Genomic DNA, 26,330 nt, shown 5'->3' on the forward strand with positions numbered 1-26,330 from the left:
TGGGAGGGGGGCGGGGCCCGCCCGGCCTCTCCACTGCCACGGGAGCGGAGCGCGCGCGGGTTGGGCAACGGCGGCGGCGGCGGCAATTTGCGCGCCTTGCCCCGCGCCCGGGGGCGCGCCCCCGCGGCGGGCCAAAGGAACGGAAGGGAACGGAAAGGAAAAAGGGGCGTTTCGTCCTGCGCCAGTGCGGCCAGGCCTGCCGCCGGGCCGGCGCCTCGGTTTTCTGAAGCGTCCTCGGCTCGGTTCCTCCTATCGCGTGAGGCTGGGGCCGCTCGCCTTCACGGGGGCCTTTGTGCAGGTGTGCAGCGTGTGAATTGTGAATGCCATGCACATAGGGAGACGATACGGAGTAAACCTTCAACAGAGACTTTGATGTAAGTTTTGCCATGCTGTCTGGTTTTTTTTAGGGCCGGGAGAGGAGCTGCCAAGATTGACTTGCAGAGGGTGGAATGAGGTATCACCAGTGTAAGTGCAGGAAAACAGTCTCTATCACAGACAGAGCCACACCAGGTTGACTTGGAGATACCAACCAGGCTTCTACAAAACCAGTTATACTTGCACAGGTGCTTTTTCCAGCAGACTTAATAATAGTTTGCCAAGTCATAGAATATGATTCTAGGTTGGAAGGGAGCTTAGGGACCTTTCTTAGCAAAAGCACAGTCTTGACAATATGGCCCCACTCCCTGTCCAGCTGAATCTTAAAAGTCTACAGTGTTGGGGAATCCACCACTTCCCTGAGGAGATTATTCCAGCAGCTGATTGTTCTCATTGTGAAAAATTTTCCTCAAGATACACCAGTTGAGATATACTAGCAAAAACACTCATGCCAGCATAACTGTATTTACACTGGATCTTCCCCTATGGTCATATCCCTCAGAAAGACACCTAATGGTGTATATGAAGTGGCTGTACAGGAACTGGTCAGTTATATATATGAAGTCTGTATTGGTCCAATGTTTAACACTATGATGACAAAACAGTTTCTCTGATCAAACTTAAATGCAGGCCAAAATGCAGCTGGAATCAATGTATCTATTTTTAGTCTTAAAAAGGTTTTCATAGAGGCTTTTAAAAATATTTTAATACCTTTGGCTGATGTGCTTTTGTTATTATAGTATAAAAGTGTGTGCATATGTCAGTCCATTTGTCGAATATTCCTGTTTCTTTCAAATATGTCTGCCTGGAGTAGCAGGGCTGAATCTGCAGTTTGATGAAAAGTAATCTCTCTTTCTTCATTGTGAATCACCACACATACTTTTCTTTCTTGCTCCTTCTCCCTGTCATTGGTATCAGGCATTTTGGGACAAGTTTATGTTTTGACGTAAAAGCTGGAGTCTGAAAACATCAAATTGTTCACATTTTGTAGAGTAATAGAGTCAGGACTACCGAATCTAGTTCTCTGGCACTTGTTCTGTGACCTTGGACAAATCAGTGATCTCCCTGCTTGAAAATATCTGCTGAATGTTGGTGTTTGGGGAAAAAAAATAATAAACTCTTGAAAGTATTTCTGATCCTCATGAAAATATACAGCAGAATCACATAGCATTAATTAATTCATCTTGTTCTACGCAATGAATGTTTGTAAAAATAACTTTTTTTTAAATCTTACTTTAGCAGTAGGTAAATGTGAGAAACTAAGAAGAGGTAGTTTCTTCGTCAAAGTAAACATATTCAAATCATTACAAAAATGAAAATTTCTACAATTTTTCAGGTTTACTGAATCTTTAGAGTTTTGCTGCTACTTTTAATCTCAATATCTGTGCAGAGATCGAGTGCTACGATATTGCTACACATTTCTTTACAAGGCGTCTTCCCTTCTTAAACTTAAGTTGGTTGTACCCTTCCACAGAACTAGCTATCTAATATAGCCTAACTTTGTTTACATACAATGTCCATCAGTTTTGGCCATGCTGACCTTTGTTGTTTGCCCGACTGTATGACTTGCCTCCTGCAATGTTTGTCTTCTGCAGTGTCCTTACCCCACTTTTTGAAGTTGGCCAGTACCACATCCTATTACGTATTTTATTTCTCTTCTAACTTTTCTTAAATAATTTCACATACACCTATCATCCTCTGAGAAACTTGCCTCATGCATCCAGTCCTCCACTGTTTCTTCTATTGCCTCCACTTTTGAACGCTGCTTTTTTTTCAGAATAATTTTGTTAGCATTATTGATAAATGGGCACTTAGTTCAAAACATGAAGTTTTTATTGATCCATTATTTCATCAGTTCCAACAACAATCATGGCTAAGCATATCCTTGATAAAATCACCCACACTGATAAAATGCTTTTGTGACAAAAGCTCTTTCTTTGTTCTGCAATTTGAGATCTGCAGCATTTCAATACTTTATACGTTGCAGCCGTTTTGTTTTCTTGGTAGTCTTGGTACAAGTCAACTGTGAGAGTTTTCCAAGGTAGCAAATAGCAGTAATATTAATTCAAATGTAAAACCTAGAGGGGGAAAGGTAGCTTGGAAGAAAACAGAGTACCACGCCTATCACCTGTATTAATAATAGTCTGTGTAGTTTCTCTGAAGGAGCAAGATCAAACTGACAGCTGTGCTTTTAACACGGCCCATGGTATGGCTCAAACTTCTTAATAGCTATGTAAGACCATCCACAGAAAGCAAGCTATTTAAACTAGAAAGTGCACTCTGAAAGACTGAAGCCTGTAGGAAGAAAAACCTGTATTTACTATTAAAGACCTAAAGCCCTATAATGAACATCAGGAGACCTCATAACACCATTGGTAGGTAGGCTATGGCCCCATGTCTGAAGTGTTAAGCAGTAGTATCTGCCTAAGCAATTCTTCAATTTCACAATTAAAAAATAAAAAAAACAACGCACAATCTACTTAATAAAAAGCAGTAATATAATTGCTAAACAGTTCAGATTGTCACATAATGTCCTCAGTCAATCTTGATTTTATCCAGTTGAGTTTTAAGGAGTGAGTCAAAGTCAGGAATATAAGAAATTGTTATGGAGTGAATATTTTGTCCCACTAATAGCTATATGAATACTTTTTTTTTTTTTTTTTTTTAAAATGGAGTCTAGGTTAACAAATAAGAAGAGGCTCTGATTTGCTTTCTCTCAGAACAGGAAGAACCTGTATTATTTGCTGTTGGCACTTGGCATACAACGCCCAACTATATTCTGAGAACAACATATCATCTAATAATTAAATAAAGAGTCATGTTGTTTATTGTAGGTCCAATGTGACATATATTAATATCATGGAGAGCAATTTACAAATGTTGTGAAAGGTAGTGAAAGAAAGATTAATTTATGTAAATTAAGGTGTAACATGCAAACTGTACCATCTATGTTAGTTAAATTCAAAGGTAATTTGTATAATGCTGGTCTCCATTCTGTATATTTGCACTTGCTTAATTTTGAAGTCCATATAAATTCAGCAAGATTGTTCACTTGTTTAATGTTAAGTACCATGATATTTGAAAACTTAACAACTAGTGGAGCAAAGACAGTTCCAGGGGTTGATGTCGTCTCTTGTGAAATCTGTGTTATCTCAAGTATATCTCTTAGTTGTAGAATTTGGCATGGTTTGCAGGGAAATTAATGAACTGCTCAGTTAATGCAGTCATCAGTGTTAAGTGATAAGGTTTTGTCACTCTACTGAAGCACTATACTAGAGTATTAGTTTGTTGCTTATTTTTTAACAGAAGGAAATTACACATCTGAAGTTGAACTACATTTAATTGTGTATCAGTTCATATATGTGTGTATATGACTGTTCCCAATGACAGCCTCATCAATACAGCTAGTATCAACCAAATGGAATTGTTATATGTTTAGTCACTTCATGTAACTTGAAACTCCAGAGTGGGTGAAGTGGTGTGAATATGGTATCAGCCACTCAAAACCCGTAAAGCTTGACCTCCCCCAAACAAATGCTGATTATAACATGGGTTTGTTCTTCAGAGTGTGGCCTACAGGGTGAAATTGAAATGGACATCAGTTTTCTTTGATCTGCAGAACAGAGAAAGATGACATGCTTCCATTTCTTTGTACCTGCTGTTTTCTCTTCTGGTTCTTCCCCTTTTCTTACCCACCTCCTGTATGCCCCTGAGATGACCAGGATGTTACAGGAACTTAAGATGTGAGAAGGTAGTCTTTCTGAGCAGAAAGTAAAATTTCAGAATAATGTGGAGAGAAGATAAGGGGTATATAGAAAAAAAAAATGCTTAGAGATCTTAGGATGTGCAGAGCATTGGCTTTTAAATATATTGATGCTTAGACTTTTTGTGCCATTACTGCCTTACTTCCCACTGTATGGGCATAAGAGTACATGTGTTCATCTTTTTTAATTGATGCCATAAACCACAAGAGTTTAATTGCTACACACAAGTCTGCTTTCTGCATTTCCTTCATTTCTGACCATATTTTTTGCTCTAAATGCCTGTTTGTTTTTTTTTTTTAACATGACCGTGATACCTCATACCTTTCCAAAAGATAAGACGACAGATCATTTTTTACAAGGACATCTCTAAAAGTTCGGGTGAAAATGCAAAGGTACATAAGAATTACAATTATTATAGCAGACTCAGAAATTACCTAGTCTCGTCTGTACATGAATAGTATCAGATAATCTAAGAGACAGTATAGACTCCACACATCTGCTTTCATAGTGAATCTTACTCTATTTCAAACATTTACACACTGACTTAGTTCTGAAGTATGGTGTTTGACATCCATTCTGATCTTTCTTGTCATTAATTACTTTAATTACTCAAATTCTGCTGGTCCAGAAAATGCACCTGGTATTTCAGATAAGAGCAGAGCACTGATTTGTACTAAGATTTCCATTTTATTTTACTTACTGTTTTCATTTGCTTTCCTGTAAGTTGGTTTCTTGTTTTGACTGTTTTACAGAAAGATGTCTTTGACTGAGCTGTCCATATTAGTCTTAGAATGTTGACATTCCTTTTGCAAGTCAATATCATTGGACAGTCTATGTGAAATAAATACAAAATTAGATTTTTTCCTCCAAAATGCAGTACTCTGCATTTCCTAACAGTCAGTGTCAGTTAGCATTTTGTGCTTCACTTGCCTACCTTGTTTGGACTGGGTGAGTGGGTAGAAAAATGGTAACTGAAACTAAATGTTCCTGTTTAACTAGTTCATTTTTTTCAGGAAGTGAATCACAACTCAGTTTGATCTTGACACCTTTTGGTGATCTGAAAGCCAAGGTATTTCACTGCTCAACATTTATTTATAGCTTATCTCAAATATTGTATTGGTTTGTGTTTCATTAGATACATAAAATAGAAGAACAGAAGTCACAGATGTTGACTTTCTATCATACTTAGAATAATGCTTTGATAAAAAAACTGTTCCTTTTTTCATCAAAAAGTGAGAAACCTGAAGGAAGTTTTTAAGGAACATTTTATTGAAAACGCATTCGTCAAGGTGTCAGTCTTGATATCTGAATTCAGTAATATAAACCAAAGGCATTTCAAATAGGTTTACAACTTATTTGTGTTTCTTAGGTAGAGCTGTAATTCTTTTATCGAGATTGCCCCACAATTCCCTTATAAGTAGTGCTTTTCAGCTCTTCATATCTTTTCTGATTTATATCTTTGCTGGTTTATAATGATGCAAATTGAAAGTTGTCAGAAATTTTCTGCCTCAGCTTGGATATTAATTTATTTAACAAAAGTTGTCATGCCAATGTGGTCCAATTATTTCTGAGAATGAAGCAATGGAAGAATAAATTACTTTCAATATATATTAAGAAAATGTAACAAGCTTTTAGGTCATTGTGCTTTATCACCATGCTTTGCAATGCAGACTTGAAAGTGGCAGAGACTAGCTTATATGAAAGATACAAAATGTCTGAAAAGCTGAGTCATCACTGTTTATGCTATGGTTCCTCCCTATCCCAGGTGATGAAGCTTGAATTGTTATAACTGATCTAAAAGGAATCATATACCTTTCATATTTGGTCAAGAGGTATCAAACATTAGGTTTAAACCATAGTAACTTCATCATCTTTCTGTCTGCTAACACCATTTTTCTGTCTTCCAGGAGCTATGGCCACAAATATATGTTATGATGATGTATTATTTAAACAAAATATAATTTGTGTTTAACACTGGTAATGTTGAAAGGATGCTAATAAAACAAGAAGAAATTTAATACATTCTGTGTGCAGATATATTTGCTTAGCTACGCACCACGAAAGATTAGTAGCAAGGGACCAATTTTTAGATTCTGCAGAACTTTTCTCCCAGTTGGCATATTCCTGGAAACTACTGTCTCCTACTTTCTCTCACTGCAGGGACTTTTAAACTATGTAGTGTTTAGTACTTCCTACACATTAAACTCCTATCCTTGGCAAGTACAGTACTTCTTAATCATTGTTTTGAGACAATATAGTTCAGATCAATTTTTGAAGAAGTAGCATTAGAATTTCTCCTCTGTATGCAATATTTTGCATTTATTATCACTTAGTTACTGTTTTGCTACACACTTACCAGCTGGAGAAAGATAGAAGGTGGAGGAGCAATGTGGTAACTTTTAGTGGGTTTCTAAAATTGAAGTCCTATCTCCACCCATTGTTTCACAAGTTGATAGTTATTATAGCAGCCCTTCTGATTAACCATGTTAGAGACATTGAATATTCTAGGACCCTAATGGTCTGCTCTTACACACTAGTAACAGGTCATATATTATGCCCATGTAGCATTATTGTATAAGTTTTCCACTTGTTCCTTCACACCGCTGAATTATCGACTACTGAAAAATAGATTTGTATGCCTTCCATAAGAATTCTTGGCTTTGGGCTACCAACAGGGCTGGAGGTTTCATTATTTGATATGTTCAGGTTCCTCACAGCTCCTGAAGCTAAATGAACTCCATCACCCTGTAAAGCAACCATGCACCATCAGTTTCCTTACAGATCATATTATCCAGGTCTCTGCAGTCTTCCTCCATAAAGACTAAGCAGTCAGCTGTTGATCAAGTACTATGCAAGCTCAATGGCTTTTCTTGTAATGGGTCTTTTATACCAAAATGCAGCTAGACATGGGGACTGAGCATAGGTAACAGGTTTTGGCTTTAAGAATGATCCCACTGATCTGAATGCAGAAGAATAAAACTAGATAAGGGATGAAAGGAATGCATTAGGATGAGTCAAGACTGAGGGTGGAAGAGAAATAAATGGCTTGACAGGAAATCAGTGAAAAAAGGCTACAGAAACTGGAACGTCTTAGCGAGATAGTATTAAGGAAAGGAAGCTGAGCCACCTTGGGTCAGCCAGCCAGTGGAAGAAGGGCCTAGAGACCAGCTGAGCAAGGAGATTAGACAGACTGAACAGTGATTCTGGTATCGGAAGGGAATTAAATGATTAGGCAAGAAAAGCAGACTGGATGTGTGTTGCAAAACAGAAGGGTGACAGAGCTACTGAGCAAAACAAAGGAGGGATTTAGGGCTAATTGATTGGAGAAGAAAATGATTGCAAGAAGGCAGCTTTAATGAGAAGGTGTGACATGGCACTGGCAGGACGAGGAGCCTGTCGTACCCAAGCTAGCAATTTACAGTGGAAGAGATGGAGGAAACATGGTAGGAGAATCATTTGACAGAGATTCAAATGCAGTTCTTAGAATCATAGCATTATTTAGGTTGGAAAAGACCTTTATGACCATCGAGTCCAACTGTGAACCTAACACTGCCAAGTCCACCACAAAACCATGTCCGTAAGTGCCACATCTACGCATCTTTTACATACCTCCAGGAATGGTGGCTCAACCACTTCCCTGGGCAGCCTGTTCCAGTGCTTGATAACCCTTTTGGTGAACTAATCTTTCCTAATATCCAATCTAATCCTCCCCTGGCACAACTTGAGGCTGTTCCCTCTTAGCCTGTCACTTGTTACTTGGGAGACTAACACCCATCTCACTACAGTCTCCTTTCAGCTAGCTGTAGAGAGTGATAAGGTCTCCCCTCAGCCTCCTTTTCTCCATGCTAAACAACCCCAGTTCCTTTCTTGCATGAACCTGTACCGGATTAAGATTGTATAGGTAAGTAGGCTGTTGCCTATGGGCCTGCTCTGCTATATATTACAAAAATTTTGAGACACAGTGTATGAGGCAGGTGATAATGGGAAGAAAAATGACAGTTCTGTGGCTAAGGCAGGTAAATGCTGATAAGATGATATGAACTACTACTTTAACTCTGTCACAGAATCACTGTAGGATGCTGCCCCAGGGTAGGTTATCTAACACATTCAAAGTTGGCCTATAATTGCATTTCAGAATATTTATGATGAGATATGTCAGAAGGATATTTGCGGAAGTGTTCTGTGCTACTAAGTGGTTGCAGTTAGGTGGAGCTTTCTTTAAACATAGTATTTTTAAAAATACTTAGTATTTAATAATATATTTTTTATTTTTTCATCAAATTTTGGTGGTGTTGATTAAAGTCTAGGGCTAGATACTGATTACAAATTCATTTAATATTACAAATTAATACTAAATAACTGTCTACTCACTGAATGAGGCGGCAATACTAAGGTAAAAACACATGAAGCCATATAATTAGAGGTTGCATCCTGATACAGCCTTAATTCGAGTTTCTTGGGCAGTTTTAGATCACTTTTGTGGCAGACTTATTTGGGACTATTCCAGAAGACTCACATACAGAATCCAGCTGCTTTACTTAGCAACATTTTCTGCAAAAAGGTGTTTTACTAGTGCATGTACTGATTTCCAGTAGTTGTCATAATTGAGATGTTGGTTTAGATCTGTGATCTTTGGATCCAAAAATCTTCCAGTAGATAGGATCTAGTTGCCTTCTTTCTCTCTCAAAGCATTTGAATTTACTCACAGTTTTGAAAAGAAATGCACTGGTAACAGAGTAGAAAATAATGAGGAAGGTGCAATTCATTCATGACTGATACTTGTCTAGTGATAAGAAAATAGAGAATGCAGTGGAACTGTGCAGAAGTGGTGAATCTTTAAATTTGATGAAACCAAGAGAGTCTTTAGATCTAAGTGTTGATTGATGATCACAGAATCATAAAAAAACAGGGTTACTCAGATGGTCTTCAGCAAAGATAGTATGGAATGAGAAGAATGAAAAAGGCCAGGGAAACAAGGTTATTAACATAGTAAACCTCTTAGTTGCATGGAACAAGCAGGAAAAGATAAGTTCCTAATAAATTGTTGAATAAATAACAAAATGTTTCATTTAATGAGTAAAATTCAGAAACATGAAACAAGTAGTCTTTTATTAAATAAGCACAGGATCAATAACAGCAGAGCAGGAGACAGAAAGTAGACCCCTGAAGAATGTGAAGAAAATAGTAAAGTTTTAAAGAAATACGAAGCTCCTGTCCATGAATGTACATAGAAAGAGACTGCTGGTGTTCCACTTTTTTTTTTTTTTTTTTTTTTTTTTTTTAAGAAAGGATGTTACTACTACATGCTATTACCATTACTACTACTTACTAATATTACATATCGCTACTAATCCTAGAATGGTTTGGGTTGGAAGGGTCCTTAAAGATCTCCTAGTTCCAACCCCCCTGCCATGGGCAGGGACACCTTCCACCAGACCAGGTTGCCCCAAGCTCCGTCCAACCTGGCCTTGAACCCTGCCAGGGAGGGGGCAGCCACAGCTGCTCTGGGCAGCCTGGGCCAGGGTCTCACCACCCTCACTGGAAAGAATTTCTTCCTTATATCTAATCTAAATCTACCCTCTTTCAGTTTAATATCTGCTACTGAAAATTTTTGCTACTAATTTATTAATATCACATCTTCCTACTGCTAATAGTTTGTGATATTACTAATAAATAGTACATTTAAAGCCAGATCCCTAGGAGAATATATTTCGGTTTCTAGTATGCAAGACAATGCATGCAGATAAACATCTTTTAACTTGTTCAGCATGGAAGGATACTGCTTACAGTGCTTTCTCGTATAGCTCATGTCCACTGGAAATTAAGATTTGAAACTCAGTTCATCAGGGAATATAATGTAAATAACTGTCCAAATGTGATACCAGGAGGACAGTTGCCCTCATGCTACATAGGCCGATGTTTTACATGTTTTAGAAAAAAATGGTGACAGTTTCTGTAGGTATGTAAATATACACATGTGCCTGTGTGTATATAAATATGCAGATAGATATATACACTTTTTCCTTTTTTGATACAGAAAGTAAATGAATCTCTGTTTCATAGGAAAAAAATAAATAGTGAAGTTTTATCCCATTCTAGCAGAAGGGGAAAAAAAAAATCTTACTACTTTTCGTCCTTAAGGCATGAAGTTGTATGTCTCTAGCCAACGTGAGAAAATTCTGTTCCTTCCTACATAGAGCTACACCCGAAGCCACAGTTGAAAGCTCATCGTCTCTGCCTGCCAGATAGGGCACAGTTTATAAGGTAGGGCAGCATTATTTGCTCCAGCTCAGCAAGACTGAACCCACACAGTCCATCTTAATGCAGAATATATAAATAGAAGATACATGGTTTAACTATTAAGTAAATAGTCATCCAAATTACATCATTCCAAGTCAAATGTCAACTGCCAGTTGCCCTGTTATCTGAAATAAGATGAGAGTGAGTTTTTACCACAAGTAAAGACATGTTTCCATGTTATTATCACATCTTAATTAATGCAGTGAATGTTCACACGCTAGTTTATCTCACACTAACTTGATGGGAATAGGATAAACAGGCAGCAGATACCAAATACTAAGTGTGGACCAAATATTTAATAGTTGCATATGGTAACTAAGCAAAACGAAATACAAACTTAATCCTCCTAATATTTTTCCAGAATTTAGTTGTGCCGTGCATGTGACCTTCAAAAACACCTGTGCCCTAATCTAAGTTTATTATATATATTTTTGTAATTTGAAATTGTCAATCATAGGACTTGACTCATATGACTACAAGGGTAAATGAGAAGGAGAGCAGTTATGTTGTCTGCACTGTATTGTTGAAATACCTTTTAGTCCAAGAAGCCCTGTAGTCCTGCAGAAGAGGAGGATGAATAAAATTTCTAAAGGCAAGCAAGAGATCAAGACGCCCAAGTACTGAGTGGTTCTCGCAGGCACATTTTGCAGAGTTTATTCCAGGCACCACTGAAATTGCTGTTTCTCAAATGAATGTTCAACAGGCTCATCTTCTGTGCCGTCTCACAGCTTAAAGCAATTGTTCCAATTACAAAGGGACCTTTACATCTTAAGAAACCTATGTCGCTACTTTTTCCAAGATCATCTCAGTAAGGAAGATCTGAAGCTTTTGTGCTTAATGGAAAGAAGGCTTGTATAGCAATGTAGCACAACCATAGCCTGTACTCTCTCTACTGCTGGGAAAAGAATATCTGATAGGAAAAGATTACATGCCTGAATAATGTCGAATCTTGGGGAAGGCAGAGCACTGACTCCTACCTTGGATGAAGGAAGGAAGCAAAGTAGTAATTAAAATATTAGAAGAAAAGGTTAAAACAAGCAAGAAAAGTCTAGGGAAGGAGGAAAGAGAAAAGGGAGAAGGTTCCTACAAATGTAATTTAAAGTAATGATTGTCATTCCTTAGAAGTTCTAGAGGTGGATAGAGCATCCTCCCATTCACAGTAGCAAGTCTTAGACACCATGTTTATTCAGTTCAGTTGTGGTCACATAAGCAGTACCTCACCAGTTCAATGAAATTGAACTCATCTTCCAAACTTTAGGATAATAATCCAAACTAACTTCAAGGTTCTCTAAAAATTCTAGATTCATCATCTTTTTGAATGAAAAATGCAATCCCACACTGAGCGTAGTGCTAACATTTTGAGGAAATTTTCAGTCATGCTCTTGAAATTTGTAGAATTCCATCACCAAACTAAAATAAAGTAGCAACAAATTGCAAGAGAACTAATAGAGAAGTAGACCAAATGTAAAAATAAGGATTCAGGTGCTCTAAGATTTGCTTTAAAGCTACATAGTCTCCTCCAACACCAAGAAATACTTTGAGTAACACCCAACCAAAACACAATAGCTCTAGTTTTCCTCCCAGCTACTAATTAATAAAAACAGTGTTCTGAAAAACTCAAAATTACTGTATACATGGTAGTGAATTCTTGGGTCGGGAAACCAAACTAGCTCTTTACATGCTCAGTTTGGTTGTGGGTTTTGTTTGTTTGTTTGCTTTTCCAAGGCAATATTAATGCAAACAAGAACCGAGTAGTAGCACAGAACTCTCAATCAACCTATGCCATAAAACCAGAAATTTCAATATGCTTGTGACCATTCACTGTATGGCCATTCCAGTACAGATATCTTATTTAACTACATTCTTACCTTTGGAAGGTATCATTCTGCTTCTTCCTACCTGTCTCTAATAAATTAACACATCCAACCAGTCTTTAGTTGATAGGATCATCTGGGAAGTATCTGATCCACCACAGGTAAGACTGGGCTGACAGCTTACGGAAGACTCAACATTTCCTGAAAGACAGTTTGCTTAAGATTAACACTGGAGACAGTGGTGCTATGCATGATATCATGCTGAATGTGTCTGGGTTTCTCCCCAGAAGTTTTCTGGTCAGTTGGGGGCTAAAACACAAATAGTGGAAAGATAATACATTCACATTCTAGGATCATGTTTGCAAAAAGGCGCAATTAATTTATCTTCAGAATAACAGTGTAAGAAGAACATAGACCTGGAAGAGACGTGAATCTAGTCCAGTTCTTGTTATTGGAGGCACTGTATCACCTCGTTTCTTTTCAATAGTGAATAGATTCACTATTGAAGATTTTGTTCCCATGTTCCAATCAGAAGTCTGTTCTAGAAACTCACTCCTCCAGGTTAGGATCTTTCTCCTAATTTCTAATCTTAATTTATAAATTGACAGTTTATACTGGTTTGTTCTTCATCATCATTGCCCTTTCACTTTAACAGATCTCCTTCCTTGGTGTTTACCTGGTTAACATATTTATATACAGTAATCACATCTCATCTCATTCAGCCTTTGTTTTTCTTCCGTTGGTCACCACAGTACTCATTTCTGCACATGCTGGTGATGTGTGTCTTCTCTGCATACTGATGCACTTGTATATTCCATTTTCAAGTCTTATCAGTGTAAGTCCTATTTCTGCAGGAAGTACTACCTCAGGTGGTTAGTAAATCCTTACATTTTTACAGTTCTATCACACTTGTCATCATCCTATATAAACTAGATCAACCTGTTTTGCTATTTTCAAATACTGTGTTCTCCTTGTAGAGGATTCTTTGTTAATATTGTTCAGAAAGATGATGTTATAGTTTGATTGTAGAATTTCATTTTGTTTCATGCATCCATTTCTTGGGATCAACCAGTTTTTTCTGCATAATATTAATGATACCTTCTAATTTTTTTGTCAACAGAGCACTGGTAGTATTTGTGCCAGGTCACTAATACCTATATTAAAATCTAATAGCTTTTTTCTTGCTGGATTCGCTGTTCAAAAATCATTGAGTTTCTTACCACTTTTAGCTATTTCCTTGCCTGTATTATCATCCTTTTAAAAAGTATTAATTTTGCCAGCTTCATTAATAAATTTGAGTGGCACCATATTATGTGTTTTATTAATATTCACTTGGATAAAGTGTGTCACATTGCCTATAAAATCTAGGTGTTTGTTTTTTAAAAAACAAAAAAACAAAAAAAAAAACCACAAAACCAAAACAGCTAAGTTCAATACCATCTTGTCTGGTTTTACATCTGATTATTCACTGCTTCACCATTTGCTTTAAATTATTGCAGACAACTCAAGTCAAATTCAGGGACCTTTCAGACATGAATCACTTGTCGTCTCCCTCCTTTATACAGTCAGATACTGTATTTCCTGTTCTCTAATCATATTACCACACTGATTTTATATATTTATCCCACAGTTTTCTTACTCTAGTTTGTTTCAAGATTTTGGGATGATGATTTTCAGTCCATGCAATCTGAGTTTTTCTTCTTCAAACACATAACTCCCAATTCTATATTTTATCTGTATTAACCATACTAGCCATGGGTTGAGGAGTCTTACTTGAATCCATTTTAGGATAGTAGGGAAAACTATCATCCCTTCAAACCACTTTCCCATGGATACTGTAAAACTTTGCTAGGGTAGCCAGTGTGATACTTAGCCACAGAAGGGGACAGAAAACTAATACTTAGCCACAGAAGGGGACAGAAAACTAAAGCTCTAAACTATCCTCTGCTCCACCACCGTTAGAGTGTGGCCACTCACCGTGGAAGCGTCACAGCCAGTTGAGAGCAACTGAGGAGCAGTTGAGAGCCACGCAGTTACCCAGTGTGCCACAGGATGGTGCCAGAAGGTTGGGTATGTAAATCACTCGGCTGCCACTTACATTAACGTTATAAAAAAGCAAATTCTAAAGGAAATGATTCACGCAAGTATTATACGCTTAATGGCAGGCAATATCTGTATTTGCTGTAATCTTGACAAATAATTTAAGTCATTCAGTTAGGTTTGTTATTTTCTTGATCTGTATTCATCTCATCTTCATTCCCAAATCTCATGTATGTATAAGAGGTGACTGTGGACTAACTACAGAATATCTGTACAGCAGGGGCTTACCGCTGCTGAAACAGCATAGCCCTCTTTAGGTTCATAACTTTGATTTTATGGAATATCTGTAAAACAGATTGTTCAGAAATAATATTAGTAGTGCAACTGCAGAGCTAATAATATACACATCTCTTAATTTTTTGTTTAATTTACCAAAGCTGTATTTAATGAACATATTCCTTCTGCTGTCGTAGTAATTAAACCAGTCTAAGTTGGTCTGCTTTGGCTAATGTTTTGGTAGTTGTGGGAGAAGAGAAGCAGCATATCTGTACAAGACGTGAGAAACAGGTATCCCATTCCTTTCCTGTGATATGTTAAAGGTCTTTACATAAAGAAGAAAAAAGTTCCTAAGAATGCCTGTATAACTGAGATAGTTGATGTGAGTATCCAGAGAGTGATCTGTAGAATAAAAGTGACTAACATTGTCTGATGCTTTTGGTTGTTTGCCACAGAACTTAACCTTTTGAGTTTAAGAAGAAAATTACACCATTAATTTCACTCTAGTAGCAGCCCTGTGCCTGTTTAAGACACCCTGTCTCTCAAGTTTATTTTGAAATTGATCACAAGCAGCTACAGGACTGAAAGCTATAATTTAGTATCTCTGAATACAACCCAAAATACAAACTTGTTGATACAGGATATATACAAGAATATGTAACATATGATAACTATGTGCAGATTTCAAAAAGCAATAGTTGTTTCTTTATCCGTGGGAATCCAAAGCGCTGTTTTACATAAGCTTTCAGTCTAGTTTAGCTTAGATTAATTTAGGGGTATGTCAGGATAGCACTGATAGAACAGATGCCTTTCATTATTCAGAAACTTTTTTGTCATTCCCCTCTGTACTTGTCTCCCATTGACGTAACTCTCTCATTTTGTTGTCAGAATTCTTAACACTAAATCATTATTCCACTCAATAAAATTTATAAATCAGTAAACTTGGATAAAAATACATTTGTTAATATTCTCACTCTGTTGCTTATCATCCTGGTTGCGGTCTTGAACATTTTTACTTCTTTTAGAGTCATGTTTACCATGATTTTCAAGCCTTAGAGGCCTCCTGGTTTTACTTACTGTATTTTCATTTCTACATTGGACATGAACAAAGAGCCATCACTGGTCTGTGTTGAAACTTACTCTGGCTATCTATGCAATATTGTGATAAGATTTTGTGTAGTAGAACTCCCTGATGCCTCACCAAACTGTCAAAATGTTTTCTAGGAAGCAACTGTTTTCAGTGCTACTCCAGAAGCTTTATCTGTAACAACATTAACATTTGGCTTCACTTGGAACAGAATCAGGCAACACAAGTGAGGTTTCAAAGCTTATTACAAAATACTTCATATCTGATGGTAGGGATAGAACAAGTACATGACAAATTCCTTTGAGTCCATATGCTTAAATATTTTTATTTTTCTAGTCTAATTGTCTAGCTACTTGTTTGGAAAAAACATATAAACTTGCTGGTTTACTACTGATTTAGGATTTGAATCTTGGGACTCCTCTTGACATTCTTCGCGAATGATATCTGTAACTACAGAAATGGGGAATTATGACCCAGACAGAGTACTGGTTGATAACATTATGTGATAAGAATTATTGTCTGATGAGCTTTGCAAAATTTCAGCTGCCTTACAGAATAGCACTGCACACCTGATCATGAATTGTTACAGAAATTTCCCTATTTCACCACCAGTGAAAGCAAACCAGCAGCATTCCCTTTTCTATACTGACCTTTCATTGTAAAGGAAGCAATTAAAAAATTTCACTCATAACTACAACTTATTACAATAAACAGTTCTTCATCTTTCATATATCTGCTTTAAGTCTTTAGGGAAGAATTATGTTTGATGACACTTACAGACTCAACATTTTATAGGCAGTTACACCCAGGAAACTCATAAATCCTCATATGCAAATGAACCTATGAAACTGCTCATGACCATGGGGCTGGGTGCATAACCCACTTTCATCAGGAAGAAATCGTGGTGCCTCACTCCATAGGTGTTATATTAACTGACAGGAATTCAGGCAATGGCCTCCAGGTGAAGATAATTAAGCTATCCTACCAGATCTGGAATGTGTTGGGAGCAATTCAGTGACTAGTTATAAAGGAAGGAAGGAAGGAATGTGTCCTGCTTTTCCTTGTTAGGGCTTGCTACCACCCTAGGGACAAGGGAACTGTTTATTTTCCTCCTGGAGGGGAGGAAAAAAAAAATAAAAAAAAAAGATTTTACGTTGCATCTGAAGCAGGTGATTTGAACAGCTTAACCCTTCTTACTGTATTTGATATTTTCAACAGCATTCCTTTTCACAGTTTCTTTTTTTCAGGAAAAATCTGATCTACCCAACCATCTGCCTGTAAACTACTCTGTCTGCACTGTAGGCTACAGGGAATCAGTGCTTACCATATATATATATTAAAAAAAGGAATCCATTGCTGTTATGCATTCCCAGTGCATAGGCACCAATACAAGTCCAGGGTGGTAGCAGATTCTCCCATATTTGGTAACACTGCTACACACTGAAAATTGAAAACAGAACTTCACAAAAAGGAAAAAAAAATTATCAATGGAATTTTCACTATAGCCCTATGCACTCTGGCACCACGGTAAACCACAGAGAGCACGCACAAATGTGCTATAATCCATTTTGAAAATCTCTTCACATGGTCATTTTGATGTTCAGGATCAGATGCTGCTATTTCCTTCTCCTTTCTGATTTGTTTCACTCATTGCACAATGGCCTTGATGGAGGACCCGTTCCTGCAGCTTGTTCTGATAGAGCCTGTCTCCACAGAACAGTGTCAGGAACCAGATTCAGAAACCCAGTCTGAATCTCAGTACACTAGCTATGACTCTCAGATGTCAAAATTAAAAAAAAAAAAAAAAAAAAAAAAGAAAATAATTCTTTACAATGTCTGTTTGTAAAGCTGGGAACTCCCTGCTACAGGATGCTGCATTTGCTAAAAGTTTAGTTTCAGGAGAGGACTACACAAGTTCATGGGAGAGGAATTCACTGAGAATGACTAGATATAGAGAAATCATGCTTGGCCCAGCTGCAAGTGGCTGGAATCTTGAGGAAAGTTTTATGTATTCCTGTCCAGTTTTTCATATCTTTCTTAAGCATCCGTTCATGACTATTATAAGAAGCAGGATACTGCTCTTACTGGATTCTTGGTTTTACCCAGCCTGGTCATTCTTACTTTGAAGCATTACCTATTTCCTGTTCCAAAGCTCTTTATACATAAATTCTATATTTTCATGTTATGTTTTTACTGATAAAAAAATCCTTCCTTAAGAGATGAAGTACCAGAGATTATAAAAAGTCTAATACTATTGAGATTAATCCATAGCTGGGTAAGTTTCCTACATTAATGCCTTCACTTTGAGTCTTTTAGGTCCCACATTTGGATTCTGGCAGGTTATGTGAAGGACCTGATCTTTAATGATGGTATCTTTCACTATTACATATCCACTACACTGTGACAACTATGTTATTAAAAAAAAAAAAAAAAAGGATTACACAGCACCTTTAGATATGTGAGTAAAAAGAAAAATATGGATATCAATTATTAGTCTCTTTTTGAGGCATTAACTGTATATATTTATATTCTGAGCATACTGATATGTACACTTTGAAGACAAGATAGCAGTTGTTTACACATTATATGTACACGTGACCATAAAAAGCAGTACATATTTCCCCATTTTATTTCCTTTCCAACTTCTACTCAAGGCAGAAAAAATTTCTGTTTCTCTGTCTGATTTTGACATATCTGTTTGATTTTCTCCATATCTCCTACCTTTGAAGTCCGTTAGTGTTATCTTTGAGGATTTTCTTTTAGATTTTCAGCTTCCAGCCCTTGCAACAGCATTCCCTGACATACCTTTTGATGTTTTTGTAGGTCACCGACATACAACTTTTACCTGCCAGCAGACTTCAAAGCCTGTAATGTTTGGCAGCCAAGCCCGTCTCAGAGATTTTTCTATTGGTTGGAAGAAGTTACTGACATTAGAAGGCAAATGCTCCATCGACACTGGAGTCGCATTCCTACACTAAAGAAGATTGCTTGTATGCTGTTTCATGGCTAAATCCTGAATTTGAGGCTGTCAATCTGAAGAGGATGGTCTCCGAAGCCGCTCCGCAAAACAGTATCAGGGTGGCAAGGAAGGAACCAGCCCAGGTTTGTGGCCTGCCCTCAGTAAAGGCTTCTGGTTCTAGGAGAATGGAATTTGCCTCTCCATAGGCTTGTAGCTACTCAGACTGCTCTTCCCAGAGCAGTTACCAGCCCTGTCTGCCAAAGCAAGAAGACTCCACCTGCAGTCATCTTGACCTGGCATGTGGTCTAAGTCTCCTCACAGAGGCATCCCATTATAAGCGCGGACCACCATCCTTCTGAGTCATGGGGCACGCTGGCGTGCTCACAGGGAATCCCCACGCATTCCTACCAAGACAAGTTAGTTCACAGGAGAAAGCCAAGGCAGGTCTCCAGTCTGAGGGCATTCTGCCATAGCTCAGGCAACATCAGTGGCTTTTCCATTCACTAGATTTGCAAACCTGTCAACTTTGATTTCTCATTCATGCCGTTATCAAACATAGTTCCATACTGCTAAGATTCCAATGAGCCAGTAATAACTTGGACATAAACAAGCTGGCCTTGGGTTATTTATTTTTATTTAATACTGCAGTTTTCTATTTATATATAATTCGGATATCTCATTAAATTTACAGATTTGTATTTACTGAAACTCAACTAATTTTTAATAGCTATCAGTAAGTACAAGCCATTTATGGCTTTTGTCAGAATAAAATTGTTAAAATACTGTGGTTTTCAGTGCAGTTAACTGTACTCTGTATTTGTATGCCATATACATAACCAAAAGTAACAGAGCTTTACACACTTCCTTTATTGACCTTTAACTGTAAGTATCATGTTGAGTTATTTTACCTAGGTGAGATGACAGAAACAGATCAGTTCTATTAGCATATCACTTAATCCTTCTGTGATCAGTATCATATTTCAAAAGATGTACTGCTCTATTAGATACAGCAATTTCATTTTCTCAGATATATATATATATATGTGCATAAAATAATGTCCTGATTTTATATGTATTATTCAGTAAAGAGTTTCTCAAAGAGCAGAAAACCTGGCTTCCATTGCACAAGAAGTTAAATAATAATAAATAACATGTGTCATTTAAACCAAGGCCAGAGTCTGTTCTCACATCTGTTATTTGAATCTTGTATTACCATAGCATCTGCTGTCCTACAAATAATCAGATTCATCATTACTATTTAAAGCAAAAACAGGAAAACAAAACAAAACAAAACAAACCACTGTTGATGTTGCATTAGCAACTTCTGGGCCAAGTCCAGTGAGAGACTGATGGGCTGTAACACTCAGTGTCCCAGCCTGTGGCCCGCAGGGAATCCTGTACTGGATACCTACACTTCCTGTACTGTGAATAGGAAGATTTAGGAGTCTCATTAGAGGACACCTGAGCAACCTGTGCCCTGAGCAACGAGCCATTAAGGTCAGTCGGGAATCCCCTTCAGAAACTCAGGTGCTACACATAAGCTGCAGGAAGCTTCACAGCTGAGATGCACTCAGGAATTGTCCCTTGGGACCAGGCATCTACAACCATTTCATCAGAAACTGAATAGAGTTCACTATTTTTACTGAAGCTTTTGTACAGTAGTTCAGGGATTAGCATACTCAAAGATATTTAAGACGCCTTTAGTAACGTTCTTGCCCTTAAAGGGCCCACACCCCTATATTTTCTACTTGCATTTATTTGTACCAGACCTGTCCACATGGACATGTCTCCCAATGGCATGACGGATGTTTCTTTCCTCTATTTTAACTACATCACTTGAGTGAAGATCCAATACGTTGAAAGAAATGAAATAGTGGTGGGTAGAAAAGCTCAGGCTAGCAAGTCCTCTCCCAGAAGCTTTGTCTGAAGCTCATATTCATGATCAAGAGGCATTCATAATTACCATTGACAGAAGCGAACAGATTTTTTTTAGATGAGAAACACCACCAACAAATCATGTCAACTGTTGCAGGACGGAGTAGAGCCCTCTCCTGAGACTCACCTTTGTTGCTAATCTAGTTACATGCTAGAGAGTCCTCAAGACAATATTGCCTCAGGAGATTGATCAGAATTCACCAGCACTGAAAGAGATGGACAATAGCACTATACTTCCAGAACCTATAAATACATTGTAATCACTTTAGTAACTTCATTAAACAGTATTATACCCTCCAGCATATATGTTCACTAGTGTTCACTAGTTCAATAAAGTGGGGTGTCATTTTAAAGGCCTAAATTAATAGAGGTGATTAAGACTGCTGAACAATAAGACAGACTGTAATGCTTAATTTGGTAAGATGGTGTTAGAAAAAACTTGACTCAGTTATTCAGGTTATAAAGTCCAGGATGAGAACTGCTGAACAGGCTCCTTGTACAAAAAATACTTCCTCAGGTAATGTGACTAGCATATTAAGTTCAGTAAAACTTCAGATCAGCCATACATTATAGCTAGATTATGTTTTCCTAGCAGTGGTAATATTATGGTCAGTTGCTCCTTCTGTAGTTAGAAAGCAGAATCATCAGATCTATTTTAGCATAGAGCTTAATTATCTGAGCTATAGTAAGGGTAAAGTATGCCTTGCTCTGTAATGGTGAAAATAAGCTGTATTTTTCAGTTCTTTTGGCTCTGAAGTACCAAATACCGGCCATTAATCATGCACAGAAGAACGCGGTTCATACCTTTCACTCCCCTGTATCTGAGCAGTCCCCTAACCACAGTTCAGATAAGCTGTTATAACAGCACACATAGTCACTATGCTTCAAATTCACCATGATTAGCCCAATTGTCCTTGCTAGCCGGTATCAGCCATCTTTATTCTTTAACTACACCCATTAAACAAGGTTCACGTACACTCTGATGAGGATACCTATACTGGCAATATCATACCTTGTTATGGGTGCAGTATAAGGCAGGTTTTTTTGCTTATATAATTGCAAGCAGCTAGGAATGGTTTTGGTCTAACTTTTTTTTTTTTTTCCCTCCTGGGGTGGGAAAAAAACAAACAGAAAACATACATCGTTGTATCTGAAGAAGATATATTGGCATAAAAACTGAATATGAAACAGTTTCTTCCTGCACAAACTGTATAACAGCCAAGGTATCAACGGTGCTGATCTTTAGCAGTCTCTCTTTTATTTTTCTAGGCTCCAACATAAAAATATGATCCCTGGCAACAAAACTGCATATGGAAGCCAAATAGAGTCTGTGAGACTAGCACAGAAAACCCTAAGCCACATTGAGAAGATCTATTCCAGCTTCACCTACAGCAGCTTGTGAGGTTGCAGCTCCCTACCCTGCCACAAACTATTATGCCTGGGTTTGCCAGCACTGAGGCAAGCCTTACTCTCTCTCTTGGCAAAGTGATCCCAGTGAACTATAAGACCTTTAACCATAGGGGTTCTTCTAACCTGGATCATTTTGTCAGGACTAGATTTGGACAATCACACCACAACATCATAGAAGAAGAAAGAAAGAAGCAAAAGCATAGATCTCAAAGCAGAAACCACTTAATCGCATGTAGCGTATTTGATTGTTACTTAAGAACCTTACCTGCTCTCCTAACCTGAAGTACACTGTTCTCTCTGGCAAAGAAATACGTCTAACTTCCACTCCATTTTTCTCAAACAATAACTATGAAACTGTGGAGGATTAGGGGGTTTATTTGCTACACTTGAATCGACTTACCATTGTGTTAGTGCTTATGCAAACAGGGGGAAGGAAAAGTTTCTAACCACACATTTATTTTTTTCCCCCTCCATCTGATTTATCAAACACTTAAGTTACTAAAAACTATCAAGAATATATAAATTAATTTTTGCTTTACAACTGAGAGCAGCAGTGGTCAGCACTTAGCAAAAAGACATTGGCACACGCTACAGCAATGAGAGAGAAACCCAGGGACAGCAGGAGCCCCACAGCACCCCGCATCCTGAGGACCTGCAGAAACTGGGTAACACTGTCTCTATATTTTATAATCTACTTCCAACCCTTAATTCAAAACACAAAGTCAACAGAAGCTACACTGCAACCCCCTTCTCCTGCAAGGCAAATCCAGCCCCAACAGCTTTGCTTACCACCTCTCTCTCCCAGCTGACAGGCAGTAACCCAGCTACCCAGAACACATGAAACCAACAGCCGGGCCGACAGCCTTTAGCAAGATACCACCTACAAGCACTTCCCTGCCAAACCTCCTGTTCCCTGTGGAAACAGGCTGTTTCTCTGCTAACCCTTAATTGTTGGGCTTTCTCTCCCTTAAATCCAGCTGGTACCGGTATGGCAGGTGGGGCTAACTGAGCCAGGGTGGTTAGCTTCAGGCCTCCTGGCTCCCAGAGCAGCAGGTCACTGTAATTACTGTTGGTTAATAGCGCATTTGGCAAGCTGTGAAGGTTCTGGAAGTTGTTTCCTTCATGCTGTCTTTCCTCTCATTCCTCACCACCCACTGTCCTCCTTAGCAATGGCTAGCTAAAGTGGAAGTTTTTTAAGAAACAGCTTGTTAAAAGTTAGGAAACGGGGTACTGCTGATGCCAGCGGTGATCCTTTCCCCTGGAGGATTAGCAAATGGAGTTGTTCTATGTCCAGTTGCATTTCTCACATCACGCTTCCAGCCTTGCATCATTTTTCGGGAATAGTTTATGATGGCATGTAGCTCATCCTGAGCAAGGCAGGATGTTATGTAAAAAGAGGAAAGACCAGGGAGAGTTTTACATTAGATCAGTTGATATAACTGTGTCCTGGTTTTGTCTGGGAGAGAGTTCATTTTCTTCCTTGTAGCTGGTACAGTGCTGTGTTTTAGATTTGTGTGAGAATAATGTTGATAATACACTGATGTTTTAGTTGTTGCTAAGTAATGCTTATCCAAAGTTAAGGATTTTTCAGTTTCCCATGCTCTGCCAGCGAACAGGTGCCCAAGAAGCTGGGAGGGAGCACAGCCAGGACAGCTGACCCGAACTAGCCCAAGGGATATACCACAGGACGTCATGCTCAGTATATAAACTGGGGGGAGGTGGCTAGGAGGGGGAAATCGGCTGCTCAGGGAGTGTCTGGGCATTGGTCAGTGGGTGGTGAGCAATTGCATTTTACATCGCTTTTCTTTTCTTGGGTTTTATTTCTCTCTCTCTTTTTGATATATTCATTTTCATTACTATTATTATTTTAGTAATTAAGCTGTGCTTATCTCAACCCACAAGTTTTACTTTTTTATTATGAATCTCCTCTCCATTCCACTGAAGGGGGGAGGAATGAGCAAGTGCCTGCACGGTGCTTAATTGCCAGCTGGGGTTAAACCACAACAAACGGAAAAGAAAAAGCCAACAAGTTTTGGGGCATCATGTTTGAGAATAACTGCTCTGCATTAGGTTAAATATCAGCTAAATCATCTGAGAGAAAAAACAGGCAATAATTGTGAAATAAATAGAGGAGAAATTAGTGGAGAAGAGGACTATTAGCAGGGGGAGGGGTGATTAAGTGATTATCTCCTGTAGAAGAGAGGCCTGGTTCATCCTGTTAAAAAGCATGGAGGGATTATTTTAGAAGTGAATTGTAATGAGCCATTAAGCAAAAAACATGGGGTTTAATACCTGCTAAATCTATGAATTTCATTTCCCTTGCTCATTTTTTGAAGTGTTTTGTGGTCTACCTTGCAGATCAGCACTGAGAAGAAAGAAATGGCTGATCCCTGTGTGAGACACATGACTGCAGGAGATGGGATGCTTCTGTTCTCTATCAGTTGGCCCGGCAGATTCATTCCAGTGCATAATGGCTGCTGCAGTTTCACCCACGTAGCTCCCCTAAGGGCATTTGGTGCATGGGCTGAAATGTAGGATGTTCTAGGAAGCGCGTATGAATCTGGATATCTTGATGGGTTCTCAGATAGGTGGGTGGCTTTTATTACAGCCAAAATGGAGTTCTCACAAGAGAAAATATAAATTCTTTTATAAACCAGAAGTAGATGCAATGTGGCTGGGTGAACAATTTTCTGAGTTTTCTCAGACTTTATACAAATCATTTTCAGCTTTGATTTCTTGCTGTTCTTCATTGACTGTTCATTAAAACTTAAAATGTAGCTCTGGGCAAGGTTTTCTTTTACCAAAAATGTCACATTATTTCCTTTAACAGGAGCTGAGTCTCAAACTGTTTTCTGATATACAAATGATGTTGGCCTTTTGCAGGAGCCTGTATAGAAGAATCTTGGAAATAAAAGGTTTATGGAAATAATTCTTGAGAGCAGAATTATTGCTGGAATGTAAGCAGAAGGTGGAAGCTTCTACCAAGTTACCTCTTTAAGTAATTTGTTTAAAATGATTTATAGTGATGTTCAGTGTGTGGCTAGAATTGGGTTCCCTTCTCAGCTCTTGCTTCCCTTGCTGACTTGGCAATTAACAATAGTAACAAATACCCAGCTCTGTACTGAACTCTTCATTGCTCACAGTCAGCTATATACTCATAATTTATGTCTTCCAACTAGTCTAGGATATTTGGCACTTCTGCAGATACATAGTATAGAGACAGTATTTTGAAACCAATTGCTTAACAAATATCACTTTCTCAGTTCTAGTTACGTTAATGCTGCTACCGAGAAATGTTTCTTCTCTTAACAGTGATTGGAAGCTGTGGTGTAGAGCAACTTTTCCTTGGATTTCAAAGGCACTTTCGTGTGAGTAAAGTACTGTTCAACACTGAGAAGAGAGAAGCAAGCACTTGGAGTTTACTTCATAGATGGGGTTTTTGCCCTTTTTTTTTGTTTTGTTTTGGGTTGGGGGGTTTTGTTTTGTTTTGGGTTTTTGTTTTGTTTTGTTTTGTTTTTTTGTAAAATTAGATGTGCTATAGCTTTTATTTCACTGTGTACACATGCTCTATCAAGAAAAAAAAAAGGCTGCCAAAAGAATCACACAAGTGGCTTTTAATGAGTTAGAGATTTCAGTGGCTGCTCACAGGAAAATTCAGCATTTTTAATGAAAACAAATTTGATTTTGGTGTCTATTCTTGAAGAACACATTGTTGAGACTACTGTTTTTATTGACCTGGACTTCACTATTTGCCTAATAACTGATTGTTCATTCCAAGCAAACTATGATAGTTGAAGTGCAGAAAAAAGGTGACTTCAAAAACGCTTTCACCTGTTCTACTTATGTTGCTTCCCTGAAGCCTGTGTTAGTGATGTTGTAGGTTACACTTGGCTAAAAAGGGGCATTAGCCCTGTAGACTAGCAAGTGATGGCCAGCACACAGCAGTTGGCAGACCCTTAATCCTCCCTCCAGTTATCTACTGCAGCAAAAGTTGCAAGCTGTGATGTACACCTCGCCTTCTATGCACGCTGTATGTTCTTGAAGGTAGATCTGTTATTTTCATTTATCTTTCATGTAATATTTTTCAAGTCCATGTAGGAGGTAATCAACACTGTACAGTCGGGGACACGGTTGCAGCTGTTTTGTGGTAGTCTTAATTCAGGGGGAATGCAGAAGGTTCTGTATTCAATTTGGCAGTCAAACTAAAAATGAGAAGGAAAAAATCTCTGAACAACTAAAATGAAAAAGGACAACTGTTTGTTGTTTTACTTGGAGGAAAACCCAAAACTTCATTTAACATTCATGTAACATGGCAGATGTGGGCTCAAAACCTTTTTTTCAAAAGATGTTTGAAGCTAGGCCTCCCACAA

At 38.1% G+C, this 26,330-nt stretch overlaps 1 long non-coding RNA gene across 1 annotated transcript; it reads left to right on the plus strand.

Annotated features, from left to right (window-relative positions):
* Positions 1-31: 31 nt before the first annotated feature.
* On the plus strand, positions 32-24,889 carry LOC122152450. Its single transcript, XR_006164579.1, has 4 exons — positions 32-374; positions 18,480-18,758; positions 21,820-22,625; positions 24,319-24,889. It is a non-coding gene; the product is annotated as an uncharacterized LOC122152450 (long non-coding RNA).
* The last annotated feature ends 1,441 nt before the right edge of the window (positions 24,890-26,330 follow it).

Source organism: Tyto alba, unplaced genomic scaffold (assembly GCF_018691265.1).
Source record: "Tyto alba isolate M040663 unplaced genomic scaffold, T.alba_DEE_v4.0 Super-Scaffold_1000006, whole genome shotgun sequence".
NCBI classification, from domain to species: domain Eukaryota; kingdom Metazoa; phylum Chordata; class Aves; order Strigiformes; family Tytonidae; genus Tyto; species Tyto alba.